The sequence below is a fragment of the Macrobrachium nipponense genome, chromosome 23, assembly GCF_015104395.2.
Source record: "Macrobrachium nipponense isolate FS-2020 chromosome 23, ASM1510439v2, whole genome shotgun sequence".
Lineage (NCBI taxonomy): Eukaryota > Metazoa > Arthropoda > Malacostraca > Decapoda > Palaemonidae > Macrobrachium > Macrobrachium nipponense.
The window spans coordinates 74,925,329-74,940,614 of NC_061090.1; positions in this window are offsets into that span (position 1 = coordinate 74,925,329).

Here is a 15,286-nt window from a genome sequence, read left to right on the forward strand (position 1 = left end):
ATGATTGAATATTACTAAACTGTAAGATTTTTATGTTACAAATGCGTTTTTTTACCTTTTCGGTTGAGTCAAAGTTAACCGATCGTAGTTTTTTTCCTATTTATCGTACATTATATGCAAATATTTTCAAAAATGAGAATGCTACAACCTTCCAATATTTTTTTTTATATTGTGCATGTTTTTTGCACATTTCCATATATTAAAACCTTTAAAAAAGCGTAAATATGAAAACGGCACAAATATTAGGAGAATGTGACCTACTCGTTTCGGAGATTTTCGGCCGAGAATCGGTGCGCGGACGGAATACAATATATTTTTTCCAATATTCACCATAATCGAGATATTGTTCTGAGACTTGCAATATGTTTAAAGTGAAGATAAATGATTGAATATTACTAGGATGTAAGATTTTTATGTTACAAATGCGTTTTTTTGACCTTTTCGGTTTGAGTCAAGTTGAACGCGATCGTAGTTTTTTTCCTATTTATCGTACTTTATATGCAAATATTTCAAAAATGCGGAAATGCTACAACCTTCCAATATTTTTTGTTATATTGTGCATGTTTTTTTTGCGCACATTTTCCATATAAACCTTTAAAAAAAAGCGTAATAATGAAAAGGCTCAAATACTAGGAGAATGTGACCTACGCGTTTCGAGATTTTCGTCCGCCGAAATCGTCGCGCGGAGGGAAAAAAAATATTTTTTTCAAAAATTCACCATAAATCGAGATATTGTTCTAGAGACTTGCAATTTGTTTTTTAAATTGAAGATAAAGGATTGAATATTACAGATTGTAAGATTTTTATGTTACAATGCGTTTTTTCTGACTTTTCGGTTGAGTCAAAGTTGACCGATCGTAGTTTTTTTCGTACTTCTCGTACTTTATTATAAGCAAATATTTCAAAATTGGAAAATGCTACAACCTTCCATATTTTTTTTTGTTTTTATATTGTGCATGTTTTGCGCACATTTCTATATATAAAACTATAAATAGCGTAAATAGAAAAGGCACAATATTAGGAGAATGTGACCTAGCGTTTCGGATATTTTTCGGCCGAGAAATCGGTGCGCGGACGGAATAACAATATTTTTTTCCAAATATTCACCATATCGAGATATTGTTCTAGAGACTTGCAAATGTTTTAAAAGTGAAGATAAATGATTGAATATTACTAGGCTGTAAGATTTTTTATGTTACAAATGCGTTTTTTGACCTTTCGGTTGAGTCAAAGTTGACCGATCGTAGTTTTTTCCTATTTATCGTACTTTATATGCAAATATTTCAAAAATGAGAAATGCTACAACCTTCCAATATTTTTGTTATATTGTGCATGTTTTGCGCACATTTCCATATATAAACCTTTAAAAAAAGCGTAATATGAAAAGGCTCAAATACTAGGAGAATGTGACCTACGCGTTTCGGAGATTTTCGGCCGAGAATCATCGCGCGGATGGGAAAAAAAAATCATTTTTTTGTTTTTTTCCAAAAATTCACCATAAATCGAGATATTGTTTCTAGAGACTTGCAATTTGTTTTAAATTGAAGATAAAGGATTGAATATTACTAGATTGTAAGATTTTCTATGTTAACAAATGCGTTTCTGACCATTTGCGGTTGCGTCAAAGTTGACCGATCGTAGAGTTTTTTTTCGGTACTTATCGTACTTTTATATGGCAAACATATTTTCAAAATTGGAAAAATGTACAACCTTCCCAATATATTTTTTTGTTATTATTGTGCAATTGTTTTTGCGCAACATTTTGTATATATAAAACAACTATAAAATAAAAGCTCAATATGAAAAGGCAACAAACATATTAGAAAGAATTGTGACCTACCGCGTTTCGGAGATTTTCGGCCGAGAATCCGGGGCAGCGCGGAGGGAAAAAAATATTTATTTCAAAAAAAATTCACCATAAATCGAGATATTTTGTTCTAGAGACTTGCAATTTGTTTTAAAATGCAGATAAATGATTGAATATTACTAGACTGTAAAATTATTGTTATAATGCGTTTTTTGTTTTTGACCTTTTGCGGTTTGAGTCAAAGTTGACCGATCGTAGTTTTTTTCTCGTACTTATTCGTACTTTATATGCAAATATTTCAAAAATGAGAAATGCTACAACCTTCCAATATTTTTTTTATATTGTGCATGTTTTTGCGCACATTTCCATATATAAAACTATAAAATAAGCGTAATATGAAAGGGCACGAATATTAGGAGAATGTGACCTACACGTTTCGGAGATTTTCGGCCGAGAATCGGCGCGCGGGAGGGGAAAAAAATATTTTTTTTTGTTCAAATATTCACCATAAATCGAGATATTGTTCTACAGACTTGCAATATGTTTTAAAGTTAAGATAAATGATTGAATATTACTAGATTGTAAGATTTTTATGTTACAAAGGCGTTTTTTGACCATTTCGGTTGAATCAAAGTTGACCGATCGTAGTTTTTTTCGTACTTTTCGTACTTTATATGCAAATATTTCAAAAACAAATGAGAAAATGCTACAACCTTCCAATATTTTTTGTTATATTTTGCATGTTTTTGCGCACATTTCCATATATTAAACCTTTAAAATAAGCGTAATATGAAAAGCACAAATATTAGGAGAATGTGAACCTACGCATTTTCGGAGATTTCGCTGCCGAGAATCGGCGGGCGGAGGGAATAAAAATATTTTTTTCAAATATTCACCATAAATCGAGATATTTTTCTAGAGACTTGCAATTTGTTTTAAAGTGAAGGTAATGATTGAATATTACTAGACTGTACGTAATTTGCATACCCAAAAAAAAAAATATTTTATAAATATATATTATATATATATGATATATATATTACTATATTAATATATATATATATATATATATATCTATATATATATATATATCTATTATATTATATAAATATATAATATATTAATATATAGTATATAATATTATATATATATATATTTATAATATATCTAATTATTATATATTATCTATATATATATATAATATATATATATATTATCTATAATACTATATCTCTCTATAATATATATAATATATCATATATATATATATCATATGTACTTATATCATCTTATATATATACATATATCTATATAATATATATATATATATCTATATATATATATATATATATATATATATATATATATATATATATATATATATATATATATATATATTATCTATATATATATCTATATATATATAATCTATATATTGTATATATCATGTATATATATATATATATATATATATATATATAATATATCGTAAACAAAATATATATATTACATTCTTCGATTCTGGTACCAATACATAAATAAAAGGAATGCAGGTGACACTTCTCTTTTCGCATACAATGAAATGTCTTATTATTGTTTTATCATGCACACATTCAGATATATAAAAAATTGTAATAAATATAAAACTAATATAAAATAAATGCAGAATACTCACTCGTAATCCTGACTCTTCGTTCTATTCTTGTTTTCTCCCTCCTCCATTGAAGAGTCTTGCATTTTTTTCCACTCGACATGACGAGGTACGGTGGAGGAGGGAGACGCGCGCCCTTACTGCTGATGGGACCCGGCGGCCCCGTGCGCCCTCCGCTGTCGGTTTAGGGGGCGCGCTCCAATACATGACCTTAGTGTGGTACTTTCGGTCACACTCCCCCTATCCTGCAAAGAGCAACTTTGCAGAGACGACAGAAGAAACCGGGTGTCTCTCCTTCGGCCATTCATATGGCACACCCGGCACCGTTTCTGCCTTCGCCCTTCTAAGGCCTCCAGTATGTGTTCCCCTGGCTGCAGCCGACACGCAGGGTCCAACTAACCGACGCGAGAAGGGGCGAGGTGATGACGGGGCCGGCAGCAAGAGGGGCGTCGTCAGCAGGGGCGGCGGCAGCAGGGGCGTCGTCAGCAGGGGCGGCGGCAGCAAGGGGCGGTCGTCAGCAGGGGCGTCGTCAGCAGGCGTCGTCAGCAGGGGCGGTGGCAGCAGGGGCGGCGGCAGGTCGAGCGAAGTTGGCCCCTCCTATCTGCCCTTTCCTCTAGGCGCAGATCTGCAGCTCGGGGCAGGGGGTCAGTTATGGAAGGCCACTCATCCACCGCGTACCCACAGTACAGTATGTAGGCATTTTGGAGGGCCAACTGAAGGATGTATTTGAGGAGCTTCTGTGTCCACCTTCTGGTTCTCCTGGCGAAGGGATAGTACTGGATGAGCTGATCAAAGAGATCAACTCCTCCCATGTGCCTGTTGTAGTGCCCAATGACGGTAGGCCGCTCGGTACGAAACTCCTCAAACACAACTCGGCCCTGTCGACGTGTCTTCTTCCGCTGTACGATCTCTTCTTGGATGGGTTCATGACTCGTCGTAATCATGGGGACGAGTCGGACACCCTTCCAACAGATGACGAAGCCAGCGCCCTTCCGCCGCCACTCTGTCTCTCCTCTTGCCAGTGTTGCGGATGACTAGCGAACCTCTTGAGGACATTCGGGGTCCCCACGCACCAACCGAAGGGTGCCACTGACGTGAAACGACCTGCTTCAAACTCAAACAGTTTCCTGGGCCAGGGATTAACCCGAGTTTAATATAATATTATCCATAAACAGGTGATATCCCTGGTTACGGAAACGTCCCACAAGGTTGAATACAGTGTCACGCAGCGTGGAGAAGACCCCGGTATACACTGAAAAGTCCACAACGTATCCAGTGTTGGCCTCGGTAATAAGAAAGAATTTAACACCATATTTCTTTGGCTTCTTGGGGTTATACACTTTAATGCTCAGACGTCCTTTGTAAGGCATCATCCCCTTATCCAAAGACAGGTTCTTTCCAGGAATCACGAGATTACTACACCGCTCACGGATATAATCCAACACTGTGCGCACTAAAATGAGGCGATCACTGTTATTCCGGGGTATAGCCCTTCGGTTGAAGGTGTTGAAGTACCTGTCCAACGCCAGGAAATTATCACGGGACATAACGCCAGGCACATTCGGCATACATAAAAAATAATTTCTCCTCCAATATTGCCTGACGTCGACAGCAGGTGTCATACCAAAATAAATGTGGAGCCCCAAAAAATGCGCCATGTCAATGAGGTTGCAACCCCGCCAGTAATACGACAAGGTCGTCCTCAGCTCATACCGGCAGTACCGAGCGTAGTCCACCGTCTCGTGTACCAGGTATTCCAGCAATTCCCGCGTCAGAAAAAGCTGGATGAACCCCAAAACAGTCAGGGGTACTGGTACGGTGATCCCAGGGGTTGCCGTGAAGGGGTGCAAATTAGGAGGGGATGGGGTCCTCCGTCCCACCCTCGTCACTCTCCCGATGACCGACCTTCACCTTGGCTGGCGCGACGAGCCAACCTTCTACGTGCCCAGTGCGCGGGTGCGGGCCACGATATTGCACACTACCCACCCCCGTTGGCCATCACCCTCACTTAGGCCCCCTCACTTCTGTATCGTCCTCTGCGATAAAACTTGACCCCGTATCCCCACCCTCCCCCTCCTCAGATTCCCCCTCGTAAGCACTGAACCCACTGAATTCGAGCTCACTTTCGGGATGTGAGCCTCGAACGGACATTGGGGGCAGATATTCATCCTCACTTTCATCGGGACTGATGTCCTCATCACTCGATGACCATCGCCGACCATTAAAATGAGGACTTGCGACATGTTCCCGATCAAGCTCCGATAGATATTCATCTATGTCCCTTGGTTGGAGGCCTCCCAAATGCTTACGAATACCCCTAAGGACGCCCACATGCTTCCTAGGGGTAACCAAAGGCATACGCTGTGTTCCTGAAACACTTTTAGCCACACGTGGCCGCACAGAACGGCCTTGAGGCGCGGGGTCATGCTGGGTGCTTGGCCCCTCGCCAGCATCCAGGTCCAAAACTCGCCTTACACGATCCCTTCCGACTTTTTTTTTGGTAAAACGCGCCTTTCACGGTTCACACGTCGTTGAGACATATCTATGAATGTCCTGTAGCAATACAAATGCTCAAAGTCTCGCACAAGTCCAGAAAAACACGCTTTTCACGAAAAATCGCTCTCGGATGGTGCGCTACTGATGCTGGCTGGAGCGAGAAGAAGGGATATCGCGCATGCGCACCTGGGTCACGCTTCAAAACAAAACAAGGCCTTGATCCGTGAACTCCCAGCATCCCCCAAGGCGCGTGATTCAAAAGTTTTAGGCTGGTAGGCCTATAAGTATTTTTCCGCGAATTTTAAAAAAAACTTTTGTATGTCGACGTAAAATACGTCCAGTCGGCACCCGACAGACAATTTATCTCGACGTAAAATACGTCCAGTCGGCGTTTAAGGGTTAACTGAGATAAGTATGCTTTTAACATGTGGGCCAATGAATGTAACCAAAATTATTAAAAGTTAAAGTACAGTTAAATCGAATTGATCTTAATGGAAAAGCAATTTTTCAATTAAAAAATTGTAATTAAACTAATCAGAAGAAACATACACAAGAGCTTAAAGTCGCCAGTTCGCAAAGTCTCACATTTACAAAATATCTCAGAATGTGCTGACTTGTGTTCCTTGTGCCCAGAGTTTGCTTAAACACACCACACTGTCAGTGCATCCCATCAGCTTGCAGTGACATAATGTATACTAATTGGCCTACATGAGCTGTTAACATATATTATCACAGCATGTTGAATTTCTGGTGTATTTTTTACCTGAGATAAGTATGCTCCTAACATGAGAGGCAATGCGTGTAAACAAAATTATTAAAAGTTAAAGTACAATTAAATCGAATGGATCTTAAAGGAAAAGCAATTTTTCACTTACATAATTGTATTTAAACTAATCAGAACAAACATACACAAGAGCTTAAAGTCACCAGTTTCTTGACACCATGGTTATGTTAGATAACAAAGTGAATGATACCACTAGCAAAGCTAATTTACTAGCGAAACCCCCCTAAAAAGAGTTGAGTAGATCAGAATCCTGCCTCAACAATGACCGCTGAGGGTAGAATGGTACTGTGTGAACAGACAAGCACAAAACAACATGTTCACCTATTCAGCAACACAGAATTGCACTGTCACTACAAATGTTAAAGCAAGCAACTTAAATAGTTGAATGTATAGTTTTTGAGGTCGCTGAGAAGAATAGCAATACTCCCAATTCCCTTAAAGTCCAAGTTCAGCCCCAATAGGGAGGGGAATGAGAAGGGAATGGGAAAAGGGTGGCATGTAAAAATAACAGAAAACAACAGATGTTAGTGTGTATTCCATCGTTTTCTAGGTTACTGAGAAGAATAGTGACACTCCTGATACCCTTTAAGTCCAAGTTCAATCCAAATATGGATGGGGGAGAGAAGGGTGGGAAAGGGAAGAAATGTAAAAATAATCAAAATGACAGATATTAGTGCCTAATCCTTAAAATGAATAGTGACACTTCCGATGTCCTTCAAGTCGAAGTTCATCCCTAAGAAAGGGTGTTGATAAAGGGTAGGAGGGGCTTGATGTGTAAAAATAATCAAAATCGACAGATAGTAATGTCTAATCCATAGTTTTAGAGGTCACTAAGATGAATAGTGACTCTCTGATTGACTTTCAGCCCTCATAAGAGGGGAGTGAGAGAGGGTTGGGAAGGAGGGTGATATGTAACAACTGAAAAAGAAAAATATTAGTTTCTAATCCATAGCTTTTGAAGTTGCTGACATGAATAATAACAGTCCCGAATCCATTTGAGTCCAAGTTCAGCCCCAATAGGAAAAGGGGTTGAAAAGGGGTGGCAAGGTGGTTACATGTAAAAATAGCCAAAAACTACAGATATTAGAGTCTAATCCATAGTTTTTGAGGTCCTTGGGATGAAAACAGGCACTCCCAATGCCTACAAGTCCGAGTTCAGCCCCAATAGAAGTGGGGGTTGAGAAGTCGTGAAATGCAAAATGTCAAAACGCTAGGAAATATAAATGAAGCAATTATCTTAACAGAAATGGAGGAAGAGAGAGAGAGAGAGAGAGAGAGAGGAGAGAGAGAGTAGAGAGATTGAGTAAGAGAGAGAGAGAGAGAAGAGAGAGAGAGAGAGAGAGAGAGAGAGAGTTTATTGTTTTTCCATCCAGATATTACTTAGGCAGTACCTGGTTGGTCAGTTAGTATATATATCTATATATATATATATATATATATATATATATATATATATATATATATATATATATATATATATATATATATATATATATTTACATATATATACATATATATATATATATATATATATATATATATATATATATATATATATATGTATATGAAAAATGTCGATCTGTTTGTTTGTGTGTTTATTAGTTTGCTTGTATGAAAGCTACACAAATACATATTTCTTGACTGATTTTGATGAAGTTTTAAAAAAAAGTCAGTATCAAACTGGGCAAGGTCATAATTTTGAGTTTAATAATAAATTTTTGTATTTAAAAATTCTTATAAGTGCTTTTTTTCACAAGTATACGTAATTATGTTTAGGTAGAAACATAGAGTGGTAATTAAGCTGTTTTCCTTCAATTTAATTGAAGTGAGTTAGAACTATGGGAGTAACTAGACTTTTGAAATCAGGGAAAATATTTAACATTTTTGAAAGTTGTTGATGGGTGATGCCCTTTAATTAATTTAATTACATTTAAGATTACCTCCACAACTGTTTTAAAATGAAAAAACTTAGTTTGATTTTCTCTAATACTGGCAAGTTGTTCAAGGGATCACTGTTGTCTTATAGAGTATTCAGTCGTATTTTTATCTGGGAAGATTCAGGTGTCTGGCTGTTGTGAGGTATCAATTAATGATTGGTAAGTGTAGCAACCAGATACTTTGCACTTCGTCACAATATATATATATATATATATATGTTATATATATCTATATTATATAATATATATATATATAATATGTTGTACTAATAAGGAAATGGGCCTTTTTAGGTCTAAAACGGGCGACTAAATGACGATTAGGTCTAACTGTAGAATTTAATGTTTAATTTAGTTAAATGATTTCTATTTTTGTTATAGAAAATATTTAACTTTAAATAAATGATTCTATTTTTGTATAAAAAATATAACTTAAATACTTACAATTAAATAAAAATAATAAAAAGGATAAGTGATTTTTTATTTACATTAAAATAATAAAATAGATAATTGATTTTTATTTACCAAAAAATAAAAAATAAAAAAATCAAAAAATACAAATAATTGTTGTTGTTGTGCTGTGTTGTGTTGAGTGTGTGTGTGGTATGTATAAATACTGCAATTGAAAAAAAATTGGAAACGTGCTGAATGTCAGTATAAAATAAAATGGGCCGAAAAAAATCCAAAGAAAAAACGAGGGTGGAAAAGAAATGGGGGAGTACCCATTGGTTTTTTATTTTCCGTTGGGTGGGCTTTGCCTTTACCTTTATTTAACCATTATAATGACATAAACATACATACATTGGGGGGGCATTCATTAATCTATATTATATATATAAAAAATAAATATTATAACTTTATTATATTTCTAATAATAATATATATAATATATTATATAATATATAATATTGGGTTAATTTATTAAACATAACATCATAATATGAAATTACATGCATATGCAAGTTTGGTGCTTCCTCTATTAAAGTTCACCCAAATTTTCTTGAAACTGTTCTTATCGCCCCCCCCCCCCCCCCTTTTTTCCTTTTTTTTCCTAGAGTAAAAAATTAAAAAAAAATTGGCGGGGACTGGAATGAAAAAACATTTTTTTAGATTGTTTTTGTTTTATGGGAGTTTTACGTTGCCATGGAAAACCCAAACCAGGATTTTTTTCTTTCAAGGGGTCATTTGCCCCAAATGTCTACTCAATTTATTGGAAAGTAAAAAAAAAAAAAAAGGAATTTTATCATTTGGCAAAATTTTTGCTTCATAGGTAATCTAAAATTCCAAGGGTCTCTCTCTCCTTCCCTCTTCATCTCTCCTTCCTCTTCTCTCTCCCTCTTCCCCTTCTCTATATAGATTATATATAATAATAATATATTATTATTATATTATATTATAATATTATTATTAATCTAATATATTATATTTAGGGGATATTATATATATAATTATATACTATTATATATATATATCTATCATTATTATATATATTAATAATATTTACTCATTATAATAAAAATAAATAATTATATATCTAAACGTTTTTTGCTGGTTAATAAAACTTTGTTCCTTTTCTTTAACCATGGACCCTCCATTGAAGTCTATATATTCTTGCTGACTCAAGTTAAAATTCGATTATATAACATGTTGTGTGTTGTATGGGAATATATTTTGAATATTATCACTTAATTATATATATATCATATATCTATCTTTAATAAGAATATATATAATTATACTATAAATAGCATATATAATATCTAGATATATATATATATTTATATATATTTAAATATAAATATAGTTATAATGATGTAGATTAATTATATATAAATATATTCAATATAATATGGTATTGTGTGTCTTTTTTTATTACTATAATATCTATATATAAAAATATATAAATAAATAAAAATATATATAAATATAAAATAATATAAAATATAATTAAAAAATATCATATATATAAATGAATATGATAGTATATATAGATATATTATAGTAATTTTATGTTTATTCTATATATAAATATAATTTAATAATATATATAATATGATATATAGTTAATACATGTATATTATATAAATATATAATTATAATATCTTATAATGAGTAATATTATATATAATTAATTCTATTGATAAATTAAATATATATATATATCTATATTGTTAATATATATAATACTAGATATGTATTTAATATATATAACATAATATATAATTATATATATTTATAATAAAAATATATATAATTATATATAATTAATATATAATATATTTAATTTAATTTATTATGGATATATATGTATAATATATAATTAATATAATATATTATTAGTATACTTATATTATATATTAAATATATAAAAATATATATAAATATATAATAATATATATTATATGGTGTATATATATATCTATTTACATATATATATATATTATATAATATAATCATGTGTGTGGTGTATATATTATTGTAATTAATATATATATATACTATATATAATATATTAAATATTATTAATATATAATAATATCTATATATACTATAATATATTTTATATAATACATATATATATGATTTATAATAATAATATTAATAATATATTTACTATAAATATTAAAATAAATAAATAAAAGTATATATATATAAAATTTATTAATTATTCTATAATATAATAATATAATATAATAATATATATAATAATTATCATATATATTAAAACCATAATATATATATTTAATATATTATTATTATATATAATTCTATATATTATATTATATATAATGTTTATTTAATATATATACATATATTATATATATATCAAATATATTTAATAATATATTATTTTATATAACTATCTATATATTAATATATTATATATTATGTTGTATAATAATATAATATAATATATATTATATAATAATTAATAATAATACTTATATTAATATATATATATAAAGATATATCTATTCTATAATTAAAAATATAGATATAATAATTAATTATATATTATATATATAAATTATATATATATAAATAATTATATATTATCATTATGTATTATGTATTATATATAAGTATTATTAATATTATATAATATTATATATAATTATATATGAATAATATATATATTATTATTATAATATATAATATATATATCTAATATATTATATTATATAATATTTACATTTAATATATTATTATACATAACATATAATAATTAATAAATATATTATATTATATATTTAATATATATAATTATAATATAAATATAATTATATGTATATGTAAAAATATCTATATTACATAAATTAATTATTAATATATTATAATATATATAATATTATATATTTATTATATTAATATAAATTATATTTAATATATATTATATACTAATTATATATATATATACATAAATATATAGTATATATAAAAATACATATATATATATATATTATTATAGAATATATAATTATAATATATATATTATTAATATTAAAAATATATAACCACAAAATCTGTCTATATTTATTAATAAATTTGAGGTCCAGCAAGAATTATAATTTTTTCCGACTTCCATGGAGGGGTCCATGTTTGAAAAAAAAGGGGGCCCAAAGGTTTATTAACACGGTCAAAAAACGTTTTCGCAACTACTCAGGTGCACTTTTCATCAAAGTCCTGCGAAAAAAGTAATGTAAAAAAACCGAAAACGGGGGAACCTGGAAAACAAAAACACTTCTCAATTAATTGGTTATGTAAGGGAACCCCAGACCACTTAAACAAACTTTGTTAGAAATCATTATATTTTAAAAGAAACTGGGTTTCCCTCTCTCAATAGTTAATTACTTTCCTCAGCCAATTGTGTATCTGGCAATAGGTTGTTCATCTGGCCGCCTTGGACCGCCATTGTATCGTCAATTCCCTTTTTGTTTTTCTTCCTCCGGCCGTTATGGGACGGTTGGTGGTTTTGGTTGGTCTTGTCTTTGTTTTTTGGGTTTTCTGTTATATGATGCGTTGCTTTTTATGGCTTTTACTTTTATTGTTTTAACTTGGTAAACAAAATTTTAATTACATTGTGAAATTTCCTTTTAATGGTTAAATAATGTATTTAATAATTGTTGTCATTTACTTTTCACAGGGGTGTACTTGATTGATGCCACTGGAGGGTAAACTGCGAAACCCGTTTTTTCTTTTAGCTGTTAAATAAACCTTGGGCCTTTTTAAACATTTGGTTATCAATGGGAACCCTCCTGGAAGAGGTTCTATATATTCTTATTATATTATAGATAGATATATATTATATAAATAATTATATATATATATATTATATATATATAATAATATATATATTATATATAACTAAATATATATATATATAAATTTTATATTTATATATATATCTACTATAATAAAATATAGTCTATATATCTATACATATATTCTTAAATATATATATAATACTTATATAATAAATTAATTATATAATATATATATAATATATATATATATATAAATATATATAGTCTAAAAATAAATATATATATATATAATTTATAATAATATCTAATATCTCATATATAATATTATCAATATATTATAAATTTATCTATATTATAATATAATCATTATTAATATATTTATTCTATAATCTTATAATGTATATAATATTATTAATAATATATACAATGTTATATATTATATATCATAGTATAGCTTATAATATATTATATTGATATATTTTAATATATATTAATATATATTATATCAGTATATAAGGTATAAATAGGAGTATATATAGTTGATAATATTATATTAGATATATAAAATCTAAAATATAGATATATATATATATAATGTGTATATATGATATAGATATATTATATAAATATATATGATATATAATTATAATTATGGGTATATGATATATTATTAATATAAATCTAATATGATATATAGTAAATAATATAATATATATGTATGATAATATAAATTATGATTATTTATATAATATATATTATATATTATACTATATATCGACATATTTAGCTAATATATAACATGTGCTTATTACCGTATATTAGATAATGGTATTACGTATAAAATAAAGGTGGCAAAAGTTTCCCGACGAATGGAAACAGTGGAAAACAACAGGGGAAACAAAAACAGGGGTTAACTTCCCCTGTTTTTCAACCTTACCCTTCCGGTTTGTTCTTTTGCCTTTATTTTTAATACTGACATTCATTTCACGTTTCCAATGATTTTTTTGTTATTCCGGGGGGTTATATATGTATCTATTATATTACTGTAAAAATATATTTATAATAATATATATATATATAGATATATATTATTATATATAAATATATCTAATTAAGTATATATTATTAATCGATATAAAGTCGAATATTAGATATATTAATCTATTTCATATATATAAATATAGTATTGAATAATATAATTATAAGAATATATCTCATAGTTAACACTATATTATATAATATATCTAAGTTAATAATATTATAGTAATATATATATATATATAAATGCTAATGATATATATATACATATATATATATATTATTATTAATATATGATAATATATATATATTAAACTATATTATTCTTATTAGTACTAATACTTTACCTAATTATATAATATATGTATATTATTTAGGTATATTTAAGTAGTTATAATGATAATATCTATCTATATAGTATATTCTAGATATTAATCTATATAGATATATAATATGTAGTGATATATAAGTATAGTATTAATACTATTATCGAAAAAACCAAAAATTTTTATAAATTACAACAACACACCAATAATAATATAATATATATATATAAGATATATATCTATATATTATTATATTATTATTATAATAATATATAATATTCATAATATATATTATCATTATAATATATATTATATATTAATATTATTAATATCATATAATATTAATTATTATAATTATATATATAGTATACTATATATATTATAATATTATAATATTAATATAATCAATTATTATTAAATGATTAGATTATTATTTAATAGAGTATTACATAATCATATTATTAAATATATAATCAATATATATTCATATTATATAGATATTACTATATATAATAATATATATAGTAAAATATATATTGATTTATACTTACTATATTGATATAATATCATTAGTTAATCTTGTACTGGGTAAAAAATTATTTTAAAAAAAAAAATGTTCTGGTAAAAATACAAAAAAAACAAGCTCCCCAAGAAGTTCCCACAAATCCTAATAAAAAGGAAAATACCCAACTTAAAATAAAATTAAATAAAAAAAAAAAACACCCAAACAAAACAAATATAAGAGGAAAAAAGATGAAAAAAAAAAAAAGTTCCATCCAAAACAAACGAAGATATTTCTAGATATTTCAGGGGGTGACTGCGGGTCTCCCTCTTCCAGGTAGATGAATGAGAAAAAGGGTTTTTTTACAGCTAAAACGGGGGGTGTTTATTTCTACCAAGAATGGGTCCCAATGCCCCACAAACAAGCCAATTTAAGTCAAACCCCGTTGAATAATTTCCCTTTCCTTTCTGTTCTTAAGTGTTG